Source organism: Lagenorhynchus albirostris, chromosome 1 (assembly GCF_949774975.1).
Source record: "Lagenorhynchus albirostris chromosome 1, mLagAlb1.1, whole genome shotgun sequence".
Taxonomy (NCBI): Eukaryota; Metazoa; Chordata; class Mammalia; order Artiodactyla; family Delphinidae; genus Lagenorhynchus; species Lagenorhynchus albirostris.
This window is the reverse complement of record NC_083095.1, coordinates 4,218,338-4,242,877: the sequence shown is the minus strand read 5'-3', so window position 1 is coordinate 4,242,877 and position 24,540 is coordinate 4,218,338. Positions and strand designations below refer to the sequence as shown.

General features: G+C 35.3%; 15 non-coding genes and 2 pseudogenes across 15 annotated transcripts; all 17 read left to right on the top strand.

The window, feature by feature from the left end:
* The first annotated feature begins 946 nt into the window (after positions 1–946).
* LOC132505952 (small nucleolar RNA SNORD113/SNORD114 family) lies at positions 947–1,018 on the top strand. The gene has a single exon (XR_009535643.1). It is a non-coding gene; the product is annotated as a small nucleolar RNA SNORD113/SNORD114 family (small nucleolar RNA).
* Positions 1,019–1,898: 880 nt separating this feature from the next.
* Positions 1,899–1,973, top strand: LOC132505936 (small nucleolar RNA SNORD113/SNORD114 family). Its single transcript, XR_009535630.1, has one exon. It is a non-coding gene; the product is annotated as a small nucleolar RNA SNORD113/SNORD114 family (small nucleolar RNA).
* Positions 1,974–3,742: 1,769 nt separating this feature from the next.
* Positions 3,743–3,815, top strand: LOC132506007 (small nucleolar RNA SNORD113/SNORD114 family). The gene has a single exon (XR_009535674.1). It is a non-coding gene; the product is annotated as a small nucleolar RNA SNORD113/SNORD114 family (small nucleolar RNA).
* Positions 3,816–6,351: 2,536 nt separating this feature from the next.
* Positions 6,352–6,423, top strand: LOC132505962 (small nucleolar RNA SNORD113/SNORD114 family). The gene has a single exon (XR_009535648.1). It is a non-coding gene; the product is annotated as a small nucleolar RNA SNORD113/SNORD114 family (small nucleolar RNA).
* Positions 6,424–7,306: 883 nt separating this feature from the next.
* LOC132505957 (small nucleolar RNA SNORD113/SNORD114 family) lies at positions 7,307–7,381 on the top strand. Its single transcript, XR_009535645.1, has one exon. It is a non-coding gene; the product is annotated as a small nucleolar RNA SNORD113/SNORD114 family (small nucleolar RNA).
* Positions 7,382–7,945: 564 nt separating this feature from the next.
* On the top strand, positions 7,946–8,020 carry LOC132506174 (small nucleolar RNA SNORD113/SNORD114 family). The gene has a single exon (XR_009535742.1). It is a non-coding gene; the product is annotated as a small nucleolar RNA SNORD113/SNORD114 family (small nucleolar RNA).
* Positions 8,021–9,375: 1,355 nt separating this feature from the next.
* On the top strand, positions 9,376–9,447 carry LOC132506158 (small nucleolar RNA SNORD113/SNORD114 family). The gene has a single exon (XR_009535733.1). It is a non-coding gene; the product is annotated as a small nucleolar RNA SNORD113/SNORD114 family (small nucleolar RNA).
* Positions 9,448–13,866: 4,419 nt separating this feature from the next.
* LOC132506204 (small nucleolar RNA SNORD113/SNORD114 family) lies at positions 13,867–13,938 on the top strand. The gene has a single exon (XR_009535751.1). It is a non-coding gene; the product is annotated as a small nucleolar RNA SNORD113/SNORD114 family (small nucleolar RNA).
* Positions 13,939–14,806: 868 nt separating this feature from the next.
* On the top strand, positions 14,807–14,878 carry LOC132505930 (small nucleolar RNA SNORD113/SNORD114 family). Its single transcript, XR_009535628.1, has one exon. It is a non-coding gene; the product is annotated as a small nucleolar RNA SNORD113/SNORD114 family (small nucleolar RNA).
* Positions 14,879–15,780: 902 nt separating this feature from the next.
* LOC132506120 (small nucleolar RNA SNORD113/SNORD114 family) lies at positions 15,781–15,852 on the top strand. Its single transcript, XR_009535715.1, has one exon. It is a non-coding gene; the product is annotated as a small nucleolar RNA SNORD113/SNORD114 family (small nucleolar RNA).
* Positions 15,853–16,735: 883 nt separating this feature from the next.
* LOC132506033 (small nucleolar RNA SNORD113/SNORD114 family) lies at positions 16,736–16,812 on the top strand (annotated as a pseudogene).
* Positions 16,813–17,718: 906 nt separating this feature from the next.
* LOC132505944 (small nucleolar RNA SNORD113/SNORD114 family) lies at positions 17,719–17,793 on the top strand. The gene has a single exon (XR_009535640.1). It is a non-coding gene; the product is annotated as a small nucleolar RNA SNORD113/SNORD114 family (small nucleolar RNA).
* Positions 17,794–19,326: 1,533 nt separating this feature from the next.
* On the top strand, positions 19,327–19,390 carry LOC132506135 (small nucleolar RNA SNORD113/SNORD114 family; annotated as a pseudogene).
* Positions 19,391–20,487: 1,097 nt separating this feature from the next.
* LOC132506057 (small nucleolar RNA SNORD113/SNORD114 family) lies at positions 20,488–20,561 on the top strand. Its single transcript, XR_009535691.1, has one exon. It is a non-coding gene; the product is annotated as a small nucleolar RNA SNORD113/SNORD114 family (small nucleolar RNA).
* Positions 20,562–21,460: 899 nt separating this feature from the next.
* Positions 21,461–21,532, top strand: LOC132506002 (small nucleolar RNA SNORD113/SNORD114 family). The gene has a single exon (XR_009535671.1). It is a non-coding gene; the product is annotated as a small nucleolar RNA SNORD113/SNORD114 family (small nucleolar RNA).
* An 836-nt stretch (positions 21,533–22,368) lies between these two features.
* LOC132506016 (small nucleolar RNA SNORD113/SNORD114 family) lies at positions 22,369–22,443 on the top strand. The gene has a single exon (XR_009535676.1). It is a non-coding gene; the product is annotated as a small nucleolar RNA SNORD113/SNORD114 family (small nucleolar RNA).
* Positions 22,444–23,948: 1,505 nt separating this feature from the next.
* LOC132506199 (small nucleolar RNA SNORD113/SNORD114 family) lies at positions 23,949–24,018 on the top strand. Its single transcript, XR_009535750.1, has one exon. It is a non-coding gene; the product is annotated as a small nucleolar RNA SNORD113/SNORD114 family (small nucleolar RNA).
* The last annotated feature ends 522 nt before the right edge of the window (positions 24,019–24,540 follow it).

Genomic DNA, 24,540 nt, shown 5'->3' with positions numbered 1-24,540 from the left:
AGGATACATACTCTGTTTTCTACTTTGATTTCTTCCTATGGACAGATGTTCAGAATATATAACATCATGCTCTTAGTTTGGGTTACTCAATTTAGATTTCATATTATTAATCGATAAGTGATAGAACCGTTCAAAATATGTAAATAGTAGATTAAGAAGAAAAAGTCAGTTAATTCCTACTGTGGACACATGTGGTCTGGCAAGAAGCAATCCTAAATATTTCCACTGGTGATGACCGTTAATAACAAATGGATCTAGGAGGTCAGCTGTTTGGCCAAGCTTCATGTGGATGTGAATAATTAAGAGTCAATTTTATTGTTCTGGGGTGCTCTCAAGTTTGACGGTATTTTTGTTTGTAGAAAAAGAAAAATCTCTGCGTTATGAAAGAGTGACCAATTCCTCATGATTGAGAACATTAAATCTGGAAAGAATGCATCAAAGTCCATAAAGTTTCCTTTCTCTCTCTCTCTTTTGTTTCATCGACTGTGCTTTCTATTGATTAAAGTGGGCATGTTCGAGCTGATCAAGCCATCAGTATTCCATGGTGAGGCACCTTATAATTGCAGGAACCCATGTGAGTAATAATCAAATTTCATATCATGGTTTCTATTATTATTTTGTCCCTATGTATATGTATTCAGTATATTACTAGAGAGATCCCTATAGGAAAACAGAAGGCCAGTCAGCTCGGTGATAAATGTTACATTTTATGAAATATTAATTGCTTACTGCCCCAATGAAAAAAACAAGGCAAAACAAAACAAACCACAACAAGACAAAATCAGCATTGTGATTTACAGGTGAGACACACTGCTGTGAGAATAAATTATGGAGAGAAGAGGGATATCATGACTGCCCTTAGGTTTCGTGATTAATACCTATGAGAGATTTATTGCCTCAATCAGTACACGATGTAGAAATACGTGAAGAGAAGGAGGGACACTATTGGATCGATGTTGACTACTGGTGGCGTACGAGTCATGTACAATGAATATGTGTCTGGAACTCTGAGGTCCGATGCAAATGGAATCTAGTCCATTGTCCTATTGGTAGTGACCCTAGAGGCTGAAGTCAGGAATGAATGAGGGTCTTCTTTGCAGTCTTTGTGTCTATGCCTTTTCATTCTGTTTGTACAATTGAAAAACTGAGGCTCTCTTCATAAATATATGAATAAAACTAAAGATGAATGATGGAAAACAATTTTCAGTCACAGAAATTTGGGTGGAGATGAAATATACGATTACTATATCAAGGAAAGCCTGAAATTCAATTAGAAAGCCATGGCACATGAGTGTTACCACTTACAGTAATGAGGTGGGGGCCAGGGGAAGTGGTGGACAACCTTCATATTCTGGCGCAGAGGCAATATTGAAGTGGTTCCTTTTCAAAAGCTTTCGTATATCCACTACATTAGGGATTTCCTATATAATGATGTGAATGTGGAAGCAGGGATGAGTGGAGAGTGTCTCCACCATTTTAATCTTCTGCTTTGCTTTATACACCTCAGAGTGGACGCACTGGACCAGAAATGAAGATTCTTCCTTGAGTGCCAGCCTAGGATGGCATCTTGGTCGTAGGAGCCAGGAGACCCTTGTGAGCATCATCTAGTTCCTAGTCTGGGGATGGGTGTTTTCCCTAAAAGTAATGAGTATATTAACAAAATGGGTGAAGGAAAATGAGAGAATGGCATCTTTATCCCATTGATAAACAAGGAACTGTTGTGAAGCAAAACGCTGATAATAAATATGAGAAAGATATAATGGTGTGAGAATAGTTCAAGACAGATGAGCAATAACGAGGCCACATTGGGTTTTGTGAACCCCAGTGTCAAAATTCGCATTAGTGAATTAATGCATGAATCAGTGAACCATACAGAATGAAGAGAAAGTCATCTTTTCTGGATCGATGTTGATAAATGCTAGCGTATGAGTCGTCGATGATGAATAATATGTGTCTGGAACTCTGAGGTCCAATACAAAAGAAATGTGATCTTTCTCTTCATGCATTTTCATTGGTTATGCTAACTGAGCCAATGAATGCATCAAGCAACAAATCTGCTGATCCACGGAGAGAAAGTCTCCATCTCGTCATCACCTTCTCTGTTTGGTACTTCTTAGAATAGAAACTCAAGGTAATTTCAGCCTCCATTTTGATCAAGTTTCTCCATTTCAGGTTGCTGTGGGACAGAGACCCAGGTGAGTTTTGTCCAGGGTTCCTGTCTTGGTTTGGGGAATTGATTTAAGTGCTTTCATTGTATTCTCAAAACTCATTGACATATTTCAAAGGGTTGATGATGGCCCATTGTAAAACAAGCCATGAGAGCTTATGCTGATGAAGTGGTCATCTAGATCCTGGAAATTCATTAAGAAAAGAGATCTCATGTATGGTGGTAGTGGTTGGAGAGAAGTTAGGGATATTCGCAGGTCTTGTTCTTGGGTTTTGGGTATTTGTGTCTTTCTTTCATTAGTATCAATAAGGTAATGATTTAATTGATAGAGATATATAAATAAATGAAGTAAAATCCGACCCAAGGGGACCAACGATGAAGATGGGTAGACGATGAGGCATCGGCAAGGAGCCATAAGTACTTGGAGGCCGGACGGCAAAGAAGGATACGTACTCTGTTTTCTACATTGATTTCTTCCTATGGACAGATGTTCGGAATATATGATGTCATGCTTTTATTTTGGTTACTCAATTTAGTTTTCATACTATTAATCGATCAGAGATAGAACCCTTCAAAATAAGTAAATAGTAGATTAAGAAGAAAAGGTCAATTATTGCCTACTGTGGACACATGTGCTTCAGCAAGAAGTAATCCTATGGACTGCCACCAGTGATGCCCATTAATAACAAGTGGACCTAGGAGTTCCAGTGCACATGGAATCTAGTCCATTGTCCTATGGGAAGTGACCCTAGAGGCAGAGGTCAGGAATGATGAGGGGCTTCTTGGTGGTCTTTGTATGCATGCCTTTTCATTCTGTTCAACAATTGAAAAACTGAGGCTGTCTTCATAAATATATGAATAAAAAAAAATTAACGGCAGCAATTACCAATCATGGAAATATGGGTGGAGGCGAGATATACCATTAATATATTAAGGAAAGCCTGAATTTCAATTAGAAAGCCATGGCGCGTGACTGTTACCACTAGAGTAAGGAGGAGCAGGCCAGGATAATGGGTAGAAAAACTTCATAATATGACACACCGGCAAGATTGAACTGGTTTCTTTTCAACAGATTTCACATATCTGCTGTGTTAGAGATTGCCTAAATAACAATGGGAATGTGGAAGCCGGGATGAGTGGTGAGTGTCTTCACCATTTTTATCTTCTGCTTTGATTCATACTCCTCAGAGTGGATGCACTGGACAAAAAAAGAGGCTTCGTCCTCGAGTGCCAGCCTAGAATGGCATCTTGGTCATGGGAGCCCATGTGAGCATCATCTAGTTCCTAGTCTGGGGGTGGGTGTTTTCACTAAAAGTAATGACTATGCTAACAAAATGGGTGAAAGAAAATTGAAGGAGGGCATCTTTATCCCACTGATAAACAAGGAACTGCTGTGAAGCAGAAAGCCGATAATAAATATGAGAGAGATATGATGATGTGAGAATGGTTCTAGAGACAGGTGAGCGACATTGAGGCCTTGCTGGGTTCTGCAAAACCTAGAGTGTCAAAATTGGCATTAGTGAAGTAACGCATGAATCCGTGAAACATATTGAATGAAGAGAAAGTCATCTTTTCTGGATCAATGATGATAAATGCCAGCATGAGTCATCGGTGATGAATAATATGTGACTGGAACTTTGAGGTCCAATACAAAAGAAATGTGGTCTTTCTCCTCATTGGTTTTCATTGGTTATGTGAATTGAGCCAATGAAAGCATCAATCAACAAATAGGCAGATCCATGGAGAGAAAGTCTCCATCTCGTCATCACGTTCTCTGTTTGGTACTTTTCAGAATAGAAGCTCAAGGAGATTTCAGCCTCCACTGTGATCAAGGTTCTCCTTTTCAGGTTGCTATGGGACAGACACCCAGGTGAGCTATGGCCAGGTTTCCTGTCTTGGTTTGGGGAATTGGTTTAACTGTTTTTATTGTATTTGTAAAAGTCATCAATATATATAAAAGGGTTGACGACGGCCTGTTGATAAACAAGCCATGAGAGCTTATGCTGAAGAAGTGATCATCTAGATCCTAGAAGTTCATTAAGGAAAGTGATCTCATGTATGGTGATAGTGATTGGAGAGAAGTTAGGGATATTCGTGGGTCTTGGGTATTCATGTCTTTTGTTCATTAGTATCACTGATGTAATGATTTAATTGATATATATCAATGAATGAAATAAAATTGGATCCAAGGGGACCAACGATCAGTTTGGGTATAGGATGAGGCCTGGGTAGGGAACCATAAGTATCTGGAAGCCTGATGGCCGAGAAGGATTCATACTCTGTTTTCTCCATTGGTTTCTTCCTATAGACAGATGTCTGGCATATATAAAGTCATGCCCTTTGTTTGGGTTACACAATTCTGATTTCATACTGTTAATAGATCAGTGATAGAATGGTTCAAAATATGGAAATAGTATATTAAGAAGAAAAGGTCAATCATTGCCTACATTGGACACGTGTTCCAGCAATAAGTAATCCTAAAGATTACCACCACTGATGCTCATTGATAACAAATGGACCTATGAGGTCAACTTTTTGGCCAAGCATCATTTAGATGTGAATAATTAAGAGTCAGTTTTATTGTTCTGGGTCGCTGTGAAGTTTGAGGGTATTTTGGTGAGTAGAAAAAGAAAAATCTCTGCATTATGAAAGAGTGATCAATTCTCCATGACTGAGAACATTAAATCTGCAAAGAAAGCATCAAGGTCCATAAAGTTTCTTTTCTCTCTCTCTCTTTTCTGTCATCGACTGTTCTTTCTACTGATTAAAGTGGACACATTCGAGCTGAGCAAGCTATCACTATTTCACGGTGATGGCATCTTATCATTGCCAGAACCCATGTGAGTAATAATCAAATTTCATGTTATGGTTTCCGTTATTTTTTTGTCCCTCTGTGTTGCATTCAGTGTATTATTGGAAAGATCCCTATAGGAAAACAGAAAGCCAGTGTAGCTTGGTGATAAATGTTACATTTTATGCAACATTAATTGATTACTGCCCCATGAAAAAAACAAAGCAAAGCAAAACAAAACAAAACAAACCACAACAACCCAAAACCAGCATCGTGATTTACAGGAGAGAATACTACTGTGAGAATGAACTATGGAGAGAAGAGGGAAGTCCTGACTGCCCTTAGGTTTTGTGATTAATGGGTTTTCAATATTTATGAGAGATTCATTGCCTCAATCAGTACACAATGTAGAAATACGCGAAGAGAAGGAGGGACAGTATTGGATAGATGATGACTACTGGCCTGAGGGCCAAGGATACGATACGTACTCTGTTTTGATTTCTTCCTATGGACCGATGTTTAGAATATATAAAGTCATGCTCTTAGTTTGGTTTACTAAATTTATATTTAATACTTTTAATCGATCAATGATAGAACCATTCAAAATATGTAAATAGTAGATTAAGAAGAGATGGTCAGTTATTGCCAAATGTGGACACACGTGGGCGATTTCCACCCCTTATGCCCCTTAATTACAATTGGACCTAGGAGGTCAACTGTTTGGCCAAGAGTCATGTAGATGTGAATAACTGAGTCAATTTTATTGTTCTTGGCCACTCTCAAGTTTAAGGGTATTATTTTCTGTAGAAAAAAACATCTCTTCATTATGAAAGAGTGGTCAGTTCCTCATGACTGAGAACATTAACTGTGGAAAGAAAGCATCAATGTTCATAAGTTTCCTTACTCTCTCTTTTGTTTCATCGACTGTGCTTTTATTGATTAAAATGGACACATTTGAGCTGAGCAAGCTATCAGTATTCCATGGTGAGGTACCTTATGATTGCAGGAACCCATGTGAGTAATAAGCAAATTTCTTGTCATGGTTTCCGTTTATTTTTGTCTGCCTGGGTGTGCATTCAAGGTATTATTCGAGATATTCATATAGGAAAACAAAAGGCCAGTGCAGTTCGGTGATAAATGTTACATTTTATGAAACATTAATTGATTACTGCCCCAATTAAAAAAATAAAATAAAACAAAACAAAACAACACAAAATCAGCATCATGATTTATAGGAGAGACACACTGCTGTGAGAATGAACTATGGAGAGAGGAGGGAAATCATGACTGCCCTTGGGTTTTGTGATTAATAGGCTTTTCAGTATTTATGAGAGATTTATTGCCTTAATCAGTACACAATGTAGAAATACATGAAGAGAAGGAGGGACACTATTGGATTGATGATGATTACTGGTGGCGTACCAGTCGTGTATGATGAATACATATCTGGAACTCTGAGGTCCGATGCAAATGGAATCTAGTCCATTGTCCTATTGGAAGTGACCCTAGGGGCTGAGGTCAGGAATGAATGAGGGGCTCCTTTGCAGTCTTTGTGTTCATGCCTTTTCATTTTGTTTGTGCAAATGAAAAACTGAGGCCCTCTTCATAAATATATGAATTAAAATAAAGAAAAATGATGGAAAACAATTTCTATTCATGGATATATGGGTGGAAACAAGATATACCATTAATATGTCAAGGAAAGCCTGGATTTCAATTTTAAAGCCATGGGACATGACTGTTACCACTTAGGGTAAGGAGAAGGGGACCAGGGGAAGTGGTAGACAACCTTCATATTCTGGCGCAGAGGCAAGATTGAAGTTGTTCCTTTTCAACAGGTCTCACATACCTGCTATGTTAGGGATAGCCTAAGTAACGATGTGAATGTGGAAGCAAGGATGAGTGGGGAGTGTCTCCACCATTTTTATCTTCCGCTTCGCTTTGTACTCCTCAGAATGGATGCACTGGACCAGAAACGAGGACTCGTCCTCGAGGGCCAGCCTAGGATGGCATCATGGTTGTAGGAGCCAGGAGACCTGTGTGAGCATCATCTAGTTCCTAGTCTGGGGGTGGGCACTTTCGCTAAAAGTAATGACTATGCTAACCAAATGGATGAAAGAAAATTAAAGGAGGGCATCTTTATCCCATTGATAAACAGGAACTCTTGTGAAGCAAAAACCAGATAATAAATATGAGAGAGATATAATGATGTGAGAATGGTTATAGAGACAAGTGAGCGATATCAAGGCCTCACTGAGTTTTGCGAACCCTAGAGGGTCATAACTGGCATTAGTGAATTAGCGCATGCATCAGTGAAACATACAGAATGAAGAGAAGGTCATCTTTTCTGGATTGATGATGATAAATGCCAGCGTATGAGTCACTGATTATGAATAATACATGTCTGGAACTCTGAGGTCCAATACAAAAGAAATGTGATCTTTCTCTTCATGCTTTTTCATTGGTTTTGCTAATTGAGCCAAAGAAAGCATCAGTCAACAAATCTGCCTATCCATGGAGAGAAAGTCTCAATCTCAGTCGACACCTTCTCTGTTTGGTACTTTTCAGAATAGAAGCACAAGGTGATTTCAGCCTCCATTGTGATCAAGGTTCTCCTTCTCAGGTTGCTATAGGACAGAGACCCAGGTGAGTTATGGCCAAGGTTTCTGCCTTGGTTTGGGGAATTGATTTAAGTGTTTTCATTGTATTCTCAAAAGTCATCGATATATATTAAAGGGTTGATGATATGGCCCATTTAAAAACAAGACATGAGAGCTTATGCTGATGAAGTGATCATCTAGATACTGGAAATACATTAAGGAAAGAGATCTCATGTATGGTGATAGTGATTGGAGAGAAATTAGGGATGTTTGTGGGTATACTGTTCTTGGGTTTTGTTTTTTCGTGTCTTTCTTTCATTAATATCAATGATGTAATGAGTTAATTGATAGTGATGTATCAATGAATGAACTAAAATTGGACCCAAGGGGACCAACGATGATGTTCGGTAGAGGATGAGGCATGGCCAAGGAACTATAAGTATCTGGAATCCTGAGGTCCAAGAAAGGATACATACTTCATTTTCTACATTGATTTCTTCCCTTGGACAAATGTTCGGAATATATAAAATCATGCTCCTACTTTGCATTACTCAATTTATATTTCATACTATTAATCGATCAGTGATAGAACACTTCAAAATATATAAATAGTAGATTAAGAGAAAAGGTCCATTATTGTCTACTGTGGACACATGGGGTTCGGCAAGAAGCAATCCTAAATATTTCCATCAGTTAGGACCGTTAATAACAAATGGACCTAGGAGGTCAACTGTTTCCAAGCATCATTTAGATGTGAATAATTAAGATTCAATTTTATTGTTCTGGAGCACTCTCAAGTTTGAGGGTATTTTTGATTGTAGAATAAGAAAAATCTCTGCATTATGAAAGAGTGATCAATTCGTGAATATTGAGAACTCTAAATTTGGACAGAAAGCATCAATGTCCATACAGTTTCCTTTTTCTTTCTCTTTTTTGTTTCATTGACTGTGCTTTCTACTGATTAAAATGGACATGTTCAAGCTGATTAAGCTATCAGTATTCCATGGTGATGCACCTTATGATTGCTGGAACCCATGTGGGTAATAAATTTCATGTCATGGTTTCCGTTATTTTTTTTGTCCCTCTGTGTGTGCATTGAGTGTATTATTGGAGAGATACATACAGGAAAAGTAAGGCCAATGCAGATCAGTGATAAATGTTACATTTTATGAAACATTAATTGATTACTGCCCGGATGGAAAAAAACAAACAAATCAAAACAATACAAAACAAATCAACACAAACCCAGCATCATGGTTTACAGGAGAGACGCACTGCTGTGAGAATGAACTCTTTTGATAAGAGGGATATCATGACTGCCCTTAGATTTTGTGATTAATAGGTTTTCCAATATTTATGAGAGATTTATTTCTTCAATCAGTAAACAATGTAGTAATAAGCAAAGAGAAGGAAAGGCCATAATAGATCGATTCCATGGCGATGCATCATATAACTGCAGGAACCCATGTAATCAATAAGCTAATTTCTTGCCTTTCTTTCAGTCTTTTTCCTTCCTCTGAGCATACACTCAGTTTATTTTTAGAAAGATCCATATAGGATAACATAAAGCCAATACACCTCAGTTTTAAATGTTGCATTTTCAAGCATTAGTTGATTACTACATAGGTGAAAAAAAATACAAAAGCAGCATCATAATTCACAAAAGAGATTCATTGCTGTGAGAATGAACTATTTACAGAATAGGGATATCATGATTATCCTCAGGTTTTGTGTTTAATAGCACTTTCAATTATTTTGTGATGTATTGAATTATTCAATAAACAATGCCCAAATACTTGAGGTCACAGAAGTTACATTGTATGGCTGATTACTCCTGGTGGCTTATAGGTCATGAAAGTTGAATTTGTGTCTGTAACTTTGATGTCCTATTCAAAGCTAATCTAAAGATTTTTCTTTGGGCATCTGCCTTGGGTGGCATCTTTTTTTAGGAGCCAGGAGACCAGTGCTGTCTACAAGAGACCCACTTTAGACCTAGTGACACATACAGACTGAAAGTGAAGGGATGGAAAAAAGATATTTCATGCAAATGGAAATCAAAAGAAAGCTGGAGTAGCAATACTCGTATCAGATAAAATAGACTTTAAAATAAAGACTCTTACAAGAGATATGGAGGGACACTACATAATGATCAAAGGATCAATCCAAGAAGAAGATATAACAATTATAAATATTTATGCACCCAACATAGGGGCACCTCAATACATAAGGCAAATGCTAAAAACCATGAAAGGGAAATTGACAGTAACACAATAATAGTAGAGGACTTTAGCACCCCACTTACACCAATGGACAGGTCATCCAAACAGAAAATAAATAAGGAAACACAAGCTTTAAAATGACACAACAGACCTGATAGATCTAATTGATATTTATAGAACATTCCACCCAAAAGTGACAGATTACACTTTCTTCTCAAGTGCACATGGAACATTCTCCAGGATAGATCACATTTTGGGTCACAAATGAAGGCTTGGAAAATTTAGGAAAATTGAAATCATATCAAGCATCTTTTCTGGCCACAAAGCTATAAGACTGGAAATCCATTACAGGAAAAAAACTGTAAAAAACACAAATACATGGAGGCTAAACAGTGTGCTACTTAATAACCAAAAGATCACTGAAGAACTCAAAGAAGAAATAAAAGAATACATAGAAACAAATGACAGTAAAAACACACCGACCCAAAACCTATGGGATGCAGCAAAAGCAGTTCTAAGAGGGAAGTTTAGAGCAATACACTCTCACCTCAAGAAACATTTCAAATAAACATTTAAAACAACTAGAGAAAGAAGAACAAAGAAAATCCAAAGTCAGTAGAAGGAAAGAAATCATAAAGATCAGAGCAGGAATAAATGGAATAGAAACGAAGAAAACAATAGCAACCATCAATAAAACTAAAAGCTGGTTCTTTGAGAAGATAAACAAAATTGATAAACCCTTAGCCAGACTCATCAAGAAAAAAAGGGAGAAGACACAAATCAATAAAATTAGAAATGAAAAAGGAGAAATCACAACAGACAGTGCAGAAATACAAAGGATTATAACAGACTACTACAAACAACTATATGCCAATAAAATGGACAACCATGAAGAAATGGAAATTCTTGGAAAAGTACAATTTTCCAAGACTGAGCCAGAAAGAATTAGAAACTATAAACAGACCTATCACAAGTAGTGACATTGAAACTGTAATTAAAAATCTTCCAACAAACAAAAGCCCAGGACCAGATGGCTTCACAGGCTAATTCTATCAAACATTTAGAGAAGAGCTAACACCCATCCTTCTCAAACTCTTCCAGAAAATTTCAGAGGCGCAAACACTCCCAAATTCAATCTACGAAGCCACCATCACCCTGATACCAAAACCAGAAAAAGACATCACAAAAAAAGAAAATTATAGACCAATATCACTGATGAACATAGATGCAAAAATCCTCAACAAAATACTATCAAACAGAATCCAACAACATATTAAAAGGATCATACACCATGATCAAGTGGGGTTTATTCCAGGGATGCAAGGATGCTTCAATATATGCAAATCAATCAATGTGATACACCACATTAACAAAATAAGGAATAAAACCCATATGATCATATCAATAGATGCAGAAAAGCTTTTGACAAAAGTCAACACCCATTTATGGTAAAAACTCTCCAGAAAATGGGCATAGAGGGAACCTGCCTCAACATAATAAAGGCCATATATGACAAAACCACAGCAAGCATCATACTCAATGGTGAAAAACTGAAAGCATTTCCACTAAGATCAGGAACAAGACAAGGATGTCCACTCTCACCTCTCTTATTCAACATAGTTTTGGAAGTCCTAATCACAGCAGTCAGAGAAGAAAAAGAAATAAAAGTAATACAAATTGGAAAAGAAGAAGGAAAACTGTAACTGTTTGCTGATGACATGATACTATACACAGAAAATCCTAAAGATGCCACCAGAAAACTACTAGAACTAATCAATGAATTTGGTAAGGTTGCAGGATACAAAATTAATGCACAGAAATCTCTGGCATTCCTATACACCACCAACAAAAAATCAGAAAGAGAAATTAAGAAAACACTCCCATTTACCATTGCAAGAAAAAGAATAATATATCTAGGAATAAATCTTCCTAAGGAGGTGATCAGTTGATCTTCCCATCAATTGGTTGGAAGAATCAATATTGTGAAAATGACTATACTACCCAAAGCAGTCTACAGATTCAATGCAATCCCTATCAAACTACCAATGACATTCTTCACAGAATTAGAACAAAAAATTTTACAATTTGTATGGAGACACAAAGGACCCTGAATAACCAAAGCAATCTTGAGAAAGAAAAACGGAGTTGGAGGAATGAGGCTCCCTGACTTCAAACTATACCACAAAGCTACAGTAATCAGGACAGTATGGTACTGGCAGAAAAACAGAAATATAGATCAATGGTATAGGATAGAATGCCCAGAGATAAACCCACACACATATGGGCACCTAATTTACGACAATGGAGGCAAGAACATACAATGGAGAAAAGACAGCCTCTTCAGTAAGTGGTGCTGGAAAACTGGACAGCTACATGTAAAAGAGTGAAATTAGAACACTACCTAACACCATACACAAAACTTAACTCCAAATGGATTAAAGACTTAAACATAAGACCAGACACTATAAAACTCTTAGAGGAAAACATAGGAAAAACACTCTTTGACATAAACCACAGCAAGATCTTTTTCACCCACCTCTTAGAGTAACAGAAATAAAACCAAAACTAAACAATGGGACTTAATGAAACTTAAAAGCTTTTGCACAGAAAAGGAAACCATAAACAAGACAAAAAGACAACCCTCAGAATGGGAGAAAATATTTGCAAATGAAACAACAGACAAAGGATTAATCTCCAAAATATACAACAGGTCATGGAACTCAATATCAAAAAAAAACAAAACAATCCAGTTAAAAAATGGGCCAAAGACTTAAATAGATATTTCACCAAGGAAGACATACAGATGGCCAACAGGCACATTAAAAGATCCTCAACATTACTAATTATTAGAGAGATGCAAATCAAAACTACAATGAGGTATCACCTCATGCTGGTCAGAATGGCCATTATCAAAAAATCTAGAAACAGTAAATGCTGGTAAGGGTGTGGTGTAAAGGGAACCCTCCTGCACTGTTGGTGGGAATGTAAATTGATATAACCACTATGGAAAACAGTATGGCGTTTCCTTAAAAAACTAAAAATAGAACTATCATACAACCCAGCAATCCCACTACTGGGCAAATACCCTGAGAAAATCATAATTCAAAATGAGACATACACCACAATGTTCATTGCAGCACTATTTACAATAGCCAGGATATGGAACCAACCTAAATGCCCATCGACAGATGAATGGATAAAGAAGACGTGGCACATGTAAACAATGGAATATTACTCAGCCATCAAAAGAAACGAAATTGAGTTTTGTAGTGAGGTGGATGGACCTAGAGTCTGTCATACAGAGTGAAGTAAGTCAGAAAGAAAAACAAACACCATATGCTAACGCATATATATGGAACCTAAAAGAAAAAAGGTACTGATGAACCTAGATGCAGAGCAGGAATAAAGAGGTAGACATAGAAAATAGACTTTTGGACATGGGGTGGGAGGGCGCAGGTGGGGCGAAGTGAGAGTAGCATTGACATATATACACTACCGAATGTAAAATATTTGGCTGGTGGGAAACAACAGCATAGCACAGGGAGATCAGGTCGGTGCTTTGCAATGACCTAGAGGGGTGGGGTAGGGAGGATAGAGGGAGGCTCAAGAGGGAGGGGATATGGGGACATGTGTATGCATATGGCTGATTTGCTTTGTTGTGCAACAGAAACTAACACAGTATTGTGAAGCAATTATACTCCAATAAAGATCTATTAAGAAATATTTAATCATATTTTTTCTCATGGTTTTGTTGGTTTCTGTGTTTGTGTGTGTGTGTGTGTGTGTGTGTGTCTGTGTGTGTGTCTGTGTGTATTAAGGGTAAAGTTCAAAATTTCCGTACAGAATAGTAGATGGCCAAGCTCAATAAGAAATAGAGAATTTGATGAAACATTAAATGATTAATAAATAAATGAAAACAGCATCTAATTCAAAAAAGAGTTTCATTGATATGAAATTGAACTATTACACAGTAGGGATATCATGCTCTTTTTGGGTTTTGCAGATAATAGAATTTAAAAATGTTTGTGAATGGATTACTTGATCAGTTAATAAACAAATAGAAATGAACAAAGAACAGAGACATATTCATGGACGAAGTATGATGATTGTTCCAGGAATAGTCCTTAGTGATGAAAACATGTCTGAAACTCTGAGGTCCAACACAGAGCATAAGTAGTCTATTTCCTTCATTAAAATTGTATAGGGAGATGTCAGGAATACCAAAAGATCATATTCTTGTTGACTTCATAGAGTTATAGTTGTTATTTGTAATTGATCTGTGATGGACTCATTAAGCAAATATAAATGTATAAGGAAAAATAGGGTGAAGTATTTTTCTCATATGAACACCTTTGTTGAAGCAAAAGATATTGTGAATAAAAACTGAAAATTCTGAATCCCATTAAATAAATGGGTGAGGGTCACCTCCTTGACCAGAGTTCTATAGACATGCCTATGTAAGAGTCATTAAATTATTCTTTTTCAGACTAAAGATTTAGGTTTTTCTTTTAATAAGGTAAAAAATAAATAGAAAAACAATAACTAATAAATAATTAAATACTGAGTATATGAAATTCCAGAAACAAGGATCTGTGGCTTCTGGTCTCAGTATTCTCATCATCTTCTGTGTTTTGTACTCAGAATGAATGCACTAGAGATGGTTTAGAATCATCCATGGTCACCAGATCTGTGGTTGCCTCTGTATAATACGAGGATGGAGATTAATGTGAGTAATAGTTGAAGTTCTTTTTTCAGTTTTTTTTTATTAAAGAAATTCACTGTATCGTTAAGAAATGTGGAATATGAGTAAAGAAGGTAGCTGCATTTCAGTGTTGAGTATGTTATTACAAACCATTATATTGATTAATGCATATATGGAAAACTGAGCATTAATATGAGACATATATTAAACTAAGAATAATTCCATATACATCAGTGCTCTTGTTTTTTTTTAATGCTAAAATTATCAGTGAATTTGTGATTTATACAATAAAGAAATAAAAATGTATGTAGAAAAGAGGGTCAATATTGGATCAATGATGACTACCCGTGGCGTAAGAGTCATGTACGATGAATATGTGTCTGGAACTCTGAGGTCCAATGCAAATGGAATCTATTCCATTATCTTGTTTGAAGTGATCCTATAGGCAGAGGTTAGGAATATACAAAGATATTTGTTTTGGTTATTATGACCATGCATTTAAAAAATTTTTATGATTGGATCAATGAAGTAGTCAGTATACAAATTTGTAAATTAAATAATGAATATGAAGGCTTTTCAATAATAAAAATATGTGGTTAGTCAAAAATTACTATTATATACAAATACATTAATATATATTGAAACGACATTTTTAAGTAAAAAGTTATATAAAGATGTTATCTCTTTGGTTAAGAGTGATACAGAAAATGATAGGTATTAGTTACTGACTGAGTCAGTAAGCACTTTGACATTTGATTCATTAAGGAAAAAACGAATAAATAATTACCTTAATTTAGTAAATGACTAAATTACTGTGCAAATGAATAGCGGAATATTGGATAAATGGAGAATAAATAAATAGATGGATAAATCTGAATATTTTTATCACCTTGTCTGCTTGTTACTCTTCAGGACAGATGTTCCCCCTACTTCAGCTTCTGCTGTGCTCAGTTGTCCTGCTGCTTCTGTGTCAGAAAGTAACTAAGGTAAATAACAGGCAAGGTTGGTATTCTTGGATTAGGTGATGTGTTTGAGGGTACTCATGGTGTTATTAAAAAGTATTAAATTAATCAAAAATTACTCATAGTTCAATGATAAATCTGAGAAGAAATATTATTTTGAATAATTGATAGTGGGCAGGATTGAGGTTGAATAATGCAAGAGGTGGACGCTTAATGGGAAATGATTCTTAAACTGAGAATTAGGGATATTGAAGGGTCTTATTCTTGGGGTTATTATCAAGTAATTAATGATTTAATCAATGCAAATATACAAATGAATGAAGAGAAGAGACTCAGTCGTGGACCAATGATGATGATCGTTTCGGGAAGAGTCCTGAACGATGAAAACATGTCTGAAACTCTGAGGTCCAACCCAGAACATAAGTAGTCTCTCCCTCTTTGAAATTGCTTTTGTAGAAAGAGGTCAGGAATATTTAAAGATCATATTCTTGTATTGATTTCATGGATTTAGATTTGTTAGTATTAATGGATCTGTGATGGAACCATTAAGCAAATATAAATTAACATGTAAGGAAAGAATAGGGTGAAGCATGGTCCAAATTGAACGTATTTTGTGAGGCAAAAGATATGGTTAATAAGCATTGAAAACACTGATGCCCATTAGATAAATGGGTGAGGGTCACTTATTTGACCAAGATTAGGTAGAAATGCATAAGTAGGCATCAGTTTAATTGTTCTGCTTTAGCCAAATGGTTGTGGTTTTTCTTTTAACAAGACAAAAAATAGAGAGAATAAGAAAAACTAATAAATATCTAAATACTGACTAAATGAAATGTAGAAAACAAGGATCACTGGTGATTAGGTCTCAATATTTTTATTATCTTTCATGTTCTGTACTCTCCAGAATGAATGCATCATTTAGCATCTTCCATGAACATGAACTCTGTGGTTGCTTCTGTATAATAGGAGGATGAAGATTAATGTGAGTAATAGTTGAAGTTCTTTTTTCAGTTTGCTTTTTTATTAAAGTAATTCACTGTATTGTTTGGAATGTGGAATATAAATAAAGAAGGCAGCTGTATCTCAGTATTGAGTATGGATATACAAACCATCATATTGATTAATGCATATATGGAAAACTGAGACTGTTAGTATGAGATGTATTACACTGAGAATAATTCTATGTACATCAGGGGTCTTCTTGGGTTTTTTGAATTGTACTGCGAAAATTATTAGTGAGTTTTTAATTTAATCAATAAAGAAATAGAAATGTATGTAGAAATAAGAACAGTACTGGATTGATGATGATTTCTGGTCATCATCAATATGAGTTGTATATGATGAATACATGTCTGGAACTCTGAGGTCCAATATTAAATTAAGCTTGTCCATTCTCAACTTGAGAAGGTGTCCTATAGACAAATGTTAGGAATAAATGAGGGGCTTGTTTTTTGTCTTTGTGTTCATGCATTTCATTCTATTATTATAATTGGATACTATGAGAATCTATAAATAAATATATAATTAAAAATAACGATGAATGGAGTAAAACACTTTCCAATTACCAAAATATGTGGTGAGACAAGAAATATTATTAATATATCATGGAAACCCTGAAGTTCAATTAGTAATGAATGGTACATGACCATTACCACTTAGGGTAAGAATGAGGTAGACAGGATAATTTGTAGACAACCTTCATATTCTGGCTCAGTGGCAAGATTGAAGTGGTTCGTTTTCAACAGACTTAATACATACACTAAATTAATGATTGCCTAAATATCTGTGTGAATGTTGAAGTAAGGGTAAGTGGAGAGTGTCTCCACCATTTTTATTATCTGCTTTGCTTTATACTCCTCAGAGTGGACACACTGGACCTGAAAGAAAGATTCTTCCTTGAGCACCAGCCTAGGATGGCATCTTTGTTTTAGGAGCCAAGAGACCAGTGTGAGCAAAATCAAATTTGTAGTCTTGGGTTGGGTGGTTTTTCTAACATATTTACTGAATTAATAAAATACTTGAAGTATAATTAAAGAAGGCTATTTTTATCCTATTGATAATAAAGAGATTAATATGAAGCATTATATTGATTAATGCAGATTTGAAAAACTGATCATAAATATGAAAGAGATATAATTATGTGAGTATCTTTCTAGAGACATGTTAGTGGTATCAAGGCCTTGTTGGGTTTTGTGACTCATAGAGTTATAGATTATAATTAGTGAATCAATGAACTAATCAATTAACAATATAGAATGAAGAGACATTCATCTTTTCTGGATCAGTGATGATAAATGCCGGCGTATGAGTCATCGATGATGAATAATACGTGTCTCGAACTCTGAGGTCCAATACAAAAGAAATGTGGTCTTTCTTTTCATGCATGTTCATTGGTTATGCTAATTAAGCCAATGAAAGCATCAATCAAGAAATCTGCGGATCAAAGGAGAGAAAGTCTCAATCTCGGTCATCACCTTCTCTGTTTGGTACTTTTCAGAATAGTAGCTCAAGGTGATTTCAGCCTCCATTGTGATCAAGGCTCTCCTTTTCGGGTTGCTATGGGACAGAGACCCAGGTGAGTAATGGCCAGTGTTCCTCTCTTGGTTTGGGGAATTGGTTTAAGTGTTTTCATTGTATTTTCAAACATGATATATATCAAAGGGTTGATGATGGCCTGTTGATAAATAACCGTGAGAGCTTATGCTGATGAAGTGATAATCTAGAACCTGGAAATTCATTAACCAAGGAGATCTCATGTATGGTGATAATGTTTGGAGAGAAGTTAGGGATATTCGCTGGTCTGGTTCTTGGGTTTTGGGTATTCATGTTTTTCTTTCATTAGTATTAATAATGTAATGATTTAATTGATAGAGATGTACCAATGAATGAACTAAAATTGGACCCAAGGGGACCAACGATGAAGTTGGGTAGAGGATGAGGCATTAATGGGCAAGGAACCATAAGTATCTGGAAGCCTGAGGACCAAGAAGTGTACACACTCTATTTTCTACATTGATTTTGTCCTGTGGACACATGTTTGAAATATATAAAGTCATGCTCTTAGTTTGGGTTAATAGATTGTGATTTAGTATTATTAATGGATAAATAATAGAACCATTAAAGATATATAAATAATAGCTTAAGAAGAAAAGGTAAATTATTAGGTACCTATGAAAATATATTGTCAGCCAAGAAATAGTAATGAAGATTGCCAGCACTGATGCCCATTAGGAAATGAATGGATCAATGGTGTCACCTCTTTGACCAAGCATCATACAGATGTGATGATTAAGTGTCAGTTTTATTGATCTGTGTCATTCTCAAGTTTGAGGTTCTTTTTGTTCATAGAAAAATTCTCTAAATTATGAAAAGTTATAAATTCTTCATGATTTGTGTACTATAAATCTAGAAAGCAAGAATCAATCGCAATACATTTTCCTTTTTTTTAAACATCCACTGTGCATTGTACTTCTGAAAATGGACATGTTTGAGCTGATTAACCATGATTCCATGGTCATGCACCTTATGATTGCATCGCTGTGTTAGATTCACAGGAACCAATGTGAGTAATAGTCAAATTTCTTGTCTCAGTTTCAGTGATTTTTTTTTCCTGTGCATTATTCACTGTTTTATTTGAAAGTTCCATACAGAATAAAAGAAGGCCAACTGTAGCTCAGTGATATATATTGAATACTGCTTAGATGAAAAACGGCATCATTATTTTTAAGAAAGATACTCTGCTGTGAGAATGAATTATTTACAGAATAAGGATATAATGACTCTTCTTGGGTTTTGTAAATAAACTGTTTTAAATTATTATTATTGATTTTTCTGAATTAGTCAATAAACCATGTAGAAATGAGTGAAGAAAAAGAGGGACAATATTGGATCGATGATGACTACTGGTGGTGAAGGAGTCGTGTACGATGACTGGAAGTCTGATGTCCGATGCAAATGGAATCTAGTCCATTGTCCTATTTGAGTTGATTCTAGAGACACTTGTCTGATATATACAAGGGACTTGTTTTTGGTCTTTATGTTTATGCATTTTCTTTATATTTTATAATTGGGCTAATCAAATAAGCAATAAACAAGCATATAAATAAATAGAGATGAAGGCAGTGAAATATTGTCCAATTATAAACATATGTGGTGATAGAAAAAACAATATTAGTAAATTTGAAAACAGTGAAGTCCAAAGAGAAATAAATGGTACATGAAAAATCTTTGACTAAGAGAAAGATGGACAATTGTAGTAATAATCACTGCTCATTTTCTTGGTCAGCATCAAGTTTTAAGTTCATTTTCTTAAGAGAAATTGAAATAAATATACTCCAAATTAATGATTGTCTAAACCACTGAAAAATGAAATGCAGAAGCAAGGATCAGTGGAGATTAGTTCTCAATTTTTTGTCATGTGCTCTGCCCTGTACTCCTCAGAATGGATGCCCTTGAGCTGATCTAAGCATCTTGCATGGTCAGGAGCCCTATGGTTGCATCTGTGTTAGGAGGATAGAGAACAATGTGAGTAGTAGTCAGTGTTCGTGTCTTGGATTGAGCCGTATTTTTAAAAAGACACTTACTGTACTGTTAAAAAATATAGTAGAAGTCCAAACTTGCCAAAGTCAAGGAATATGATCATTAATCCATATATGAAACACTGAGCTCAGTTAATGAGAGAGTTGAGTGTCAGGGGAGATGATGGTTTAGATAGATGTTAGGGATATTTAAGGGTCTCACTCATGATTTATTTGTGTGACTTATGTTTATTTATTTATTTTAAAATATTTATTTATTTATTTGGCTATGCCGGGTCTTAGTTGCAGCATTCAGTATCTTTAGTTGCAGCATGCAGGGTCTTTAGTTGAAGCATGTGAGCTCTTAGTTGTGGCATGCAGTATCTAGTTCCCTGACCAGGGATCAAACCCGGGCCCCCTGTATGGGGAGCATGGAGTCTTAACCACTGGACTACCAGGGGAGTCATTTAAATAATAGTGAATTAATCAATAAACAGATGTAGACGATACTGGAGAAAAGAGCCCCTCCTGGACCACTGATGATGACTGGAGGCATAGGAGTCATATATGGTGAATACCATGTGTCTGTAACCCTGATTCCACACAACGCAAAATCTAGCCAATGTTCTGTGATAAATGACCCCATGGGTCGATGTTAGGAAAATACAAGCATCATATTCCATTTTTGGGGTTAGATGTATTAATAATAATAAATCAGTAATTGAGCCCTGAAAAAATGTAAAAAAAAGATGAAAAGAAGAAGGTGAAGCATTGTCCACCAGGATCATATGTGGTCAGGCAAGAAATATTATTAATAAAATAGAAAACATTCATGCCCTTTAAGCAATAAATGAATAAGTGTCTTGCCCTTTTGCTGAAAGGATCATACAGACACTGATAAGTAAGAGTCAACATTGTTGATCTGGGTCAGTCTCAAGTTTAAGGTTTTCTTTTGTTAAGAGAAAAAAATACTACACTATGAAAAATTCATGAATGCTTAAATGAGTAAATGAAATGTGGATAACAAGGATCAATGGAGATAAGGTCTGAAATTTTTTATCATCTTTTCTGCTCTGTACTCCTTAGAATGGGAGCACTTAAGCTGGTTGAAGGATTCTTCTGTGGTCCTGAGAGCTCTGGCTGCATTCACGTGTTAGGACTGTGGAGACCATGTGAGTAATAGACAAATTTTGGCCTTAGTTTCAATATTTTATTTAAGGCTATTGACTGTATTATTGCAAGTTGTGATATATAATCAATGAAATCCAAATAGCCCAGTGTGAAATAATGGGATTAATATGAAGTACTATATTGATTCATTCATAAAATGAAAAATGAGAGTTATTAATGAAAGATGTTGACATGAGAATGATTCTAAATATAAGATATTTCTAAGCTCTTCGGTGGTTCCGATGAATAACCATTTTAAAAATTATAATTACCGAATTATGAATTGACCAATAAATAGTGTGGAAAGGAATGAAGAAAAAGAGATACAGTACTGGATTAATGATGACTACTGGCAGCATGTGAGTCATATACGATGAGTGTGTGTCTGGAACTCTGAGGCCCAATAAAATTAATCTAGTCCATTTTCATTATTTGAAGGTATTCTATAGACAGATGTCAGGAATATACCGAGATCTTGATTTGTTCCTTATGTGTATGCATTTTCATCTACTATTATAATTGGATAAACGAGAGAATCTATAAATATATAAATCAGTAAAGATGAATGCGTGAAGCATTGGCCATTATATAAATATGTGAATGGTATATGACTGTTAACTGTTTTCTAAGGGAATAAAAGTCTTACATAATGTTCATAATCTGGTCAAGGGTCAAACTTGTTCATTTTCTTAAGAGAAATGAATATTCACACCAAATTAATGATTGCCTAAGGATTGATTAAATGAAAGGTAAAAGCAATCAATGATCAGTGGAGAGAATGTCTCAACCATTTTGATCATCTGTTCTTCCCTCTTCTCCTCAGAAGCAACACAGTGGACCTGATTTAAGGACCTTTCCTTGATTGACAGCCTTAGGATAGGATCTGTGTTTTAGGATCCCAGAGATCTATGTGAGTAATAAGCAAATTCTTTCCTTGGTTTGGATGTTTTGTTAAGGGTCTTCATTGTGTTAACAAAAAGAATTAAAAATATTCCAGAAAGTCCAATGTGTCATTGTAACAAATATGTGATTAATAGAATCACAATGATTAAAGCATTTATGAAAAGTTGTATAATTAATAACAAAGATACATTGATTTGAGAATGACTCAAAATACATATCAGGAATAACAAGGACTTCTTGGCGTTTTGTGAATCATATTGTTTTAAAGTTGTAATTAGTGAATTAATGAATTAACCAATAAATGATATAGAATGAATGAAGAGAAAGTCATCTTTTCTGGATTGATGATGATATATGCTAGCGTGTAAGTCATTGATGACGAATAATACATATCTGGAACGCTGAGGTCCAATACAAAAGAAATGTGGTCTTCTCTTCATGTGTTTTCATTGGTTATGCTAATGAAAGCATCAGTCAACAAATCTGCCGATCCATGGTGTGAAAGTCTCAATCTCGGTCATCACCTTCTCTGTTTGGTACTTTTCAGAATAGAAGCTCAAGGTGAGTTCAGCCTCCATTTTGATCAAGGTTCTCCTTTTCAGGTTGCTATGGGACAGAGACCCAGGTAAGCTATAGCCAGGGTTCCTGTCTTGGTTTGGGGAGTTGGTTTAAGTGTTTTCATTGTATTCTTTGAAAGTAGTAAATATAATCAAAAAGTTAACTATGGCCCAATGGTAAATATCATATGAGACCTTATGTTGATTAATTGATAATATATAACATTCATATTTATTAATGAATGGTATAATCTATGTTGGTATTAGAGACAAGTCAGGGATATCCAATGGCTAGTTGTTTGGTTTTTGTTACTCAAATATTTATTTTATTATTATAAGTGAAGTAATCATTTAATTGATACAAATATATAAATAAATGAACTAAACATGGGCCCAAATGAATCAATGATGATTAACACATGACCATGGATGACGAAAAATAAGGGTCTGGAACGCTGAGGCCCAACACAGTCCATACTCTTTTTCTTTGTTTATTTCATCCTATGCACAGATGTTAAGAAGTTCAAGTGCTTAGACCGAGGTTAAAAATTAGTAATACAGCAATGAGAGCACCATTAAAAATATGTGGATAATAGATGAAGAAGAACAGTAAATTATTGTCTAATTAGGAATATATATAATGAGGCAAGAAATATTAATAAAAATTGCCAACATTGATGTCCATTATGAAATGGATGGCTCAGGGGTATCACCTCTCTGGCCAAGTATCAAATAGACTTGAACTATTCAGAGTTGATTTTATTGTTCTGAGTCAATCTTAAGTTTGAAGTTGTTCTTTCTGTTAAGAGAAAACAATGTCTGCGTTATAAAAAAGTTATAAATTCCTAAATGACTGGGTAAATGAAATGTAGAATGCAAGAGTCAATGGCAATAAATTTGTTTTTTTTCCTCATTGACTGTGCTTCATATTGTTCAAAATGGACACATTCGCGCTGATGAAGCGCTATTCCGTGGTGATGCACCTTAATGATTGCATCTCTGTGTTAGAAGCACAGAGACCAATGTGAGTAATAGTCAAATTTCTTGTCTTGGTTTCAGTGATTTTTTTTCCTCTGTGTGTGTATACAGTGTACTATTTGAAAATTCCATATAGGATGACAGAGGGACAATGCAGCTCAGTGATACAGAAGTTTATGAAACATTAATTGATTAATGCATAGATGAGTAACAGCATATAATTTAAAAAGAGGTACATTGCTGTGAGAATGATCTATTTATAGATAGAAATATCATAACTCTTCTTTGGATTTGTGAATAATAGGGTTTTTAAATTATTATGAGTGACTTACTGAATTAGTCAATAAACAAATAGAAATGAACAAAAAAAGAGACTCAATCGTGGGCCAATGATGATGATTGTGATGGGAAGAGTCCTGAATGATGAAAACATGGTTGAAACTGAGGTCCAACCCAGATCATAAGTATCTATTCCCTGTTTGAAATTATTTCTATAGAGAGATGTCAGGAATATAAAGAAATCATATTCTTATATTGATTTCATAGACTTAGATTTGTTGTTATTAATGGATCTGTGATGGAACCATTAAGCAAGTATAAATAAACATATAAGGAAGAGTAGGGTGAAACATTGTCCAAATTGGAACTTTGTGACAAAAGTTACTGTTAACAAACATTGAAAACACTGATGCCCATTAAATAAATGGCTGAGGGTCACCTATTTGACCCAGTTTGGATAGAAATGCATATGTAAGAGTCAGTTTACTTGTTCTGCCTCAGACTAAAGACTGAGCTTTCTCTTTTAACAAAATAGAAAGTATTGAAAGAAAAAATAATAACTACCTAAATACTGAGTAAATGAAATTTGGAAAATAAGGATCAATGGCAATTAGGTCTGAATATTTTTATCATCTCCTGTGTTCTGTACTCCTCAGAATGAAGGCAATAGAGATGATTTAGCGTATTTCATGGGC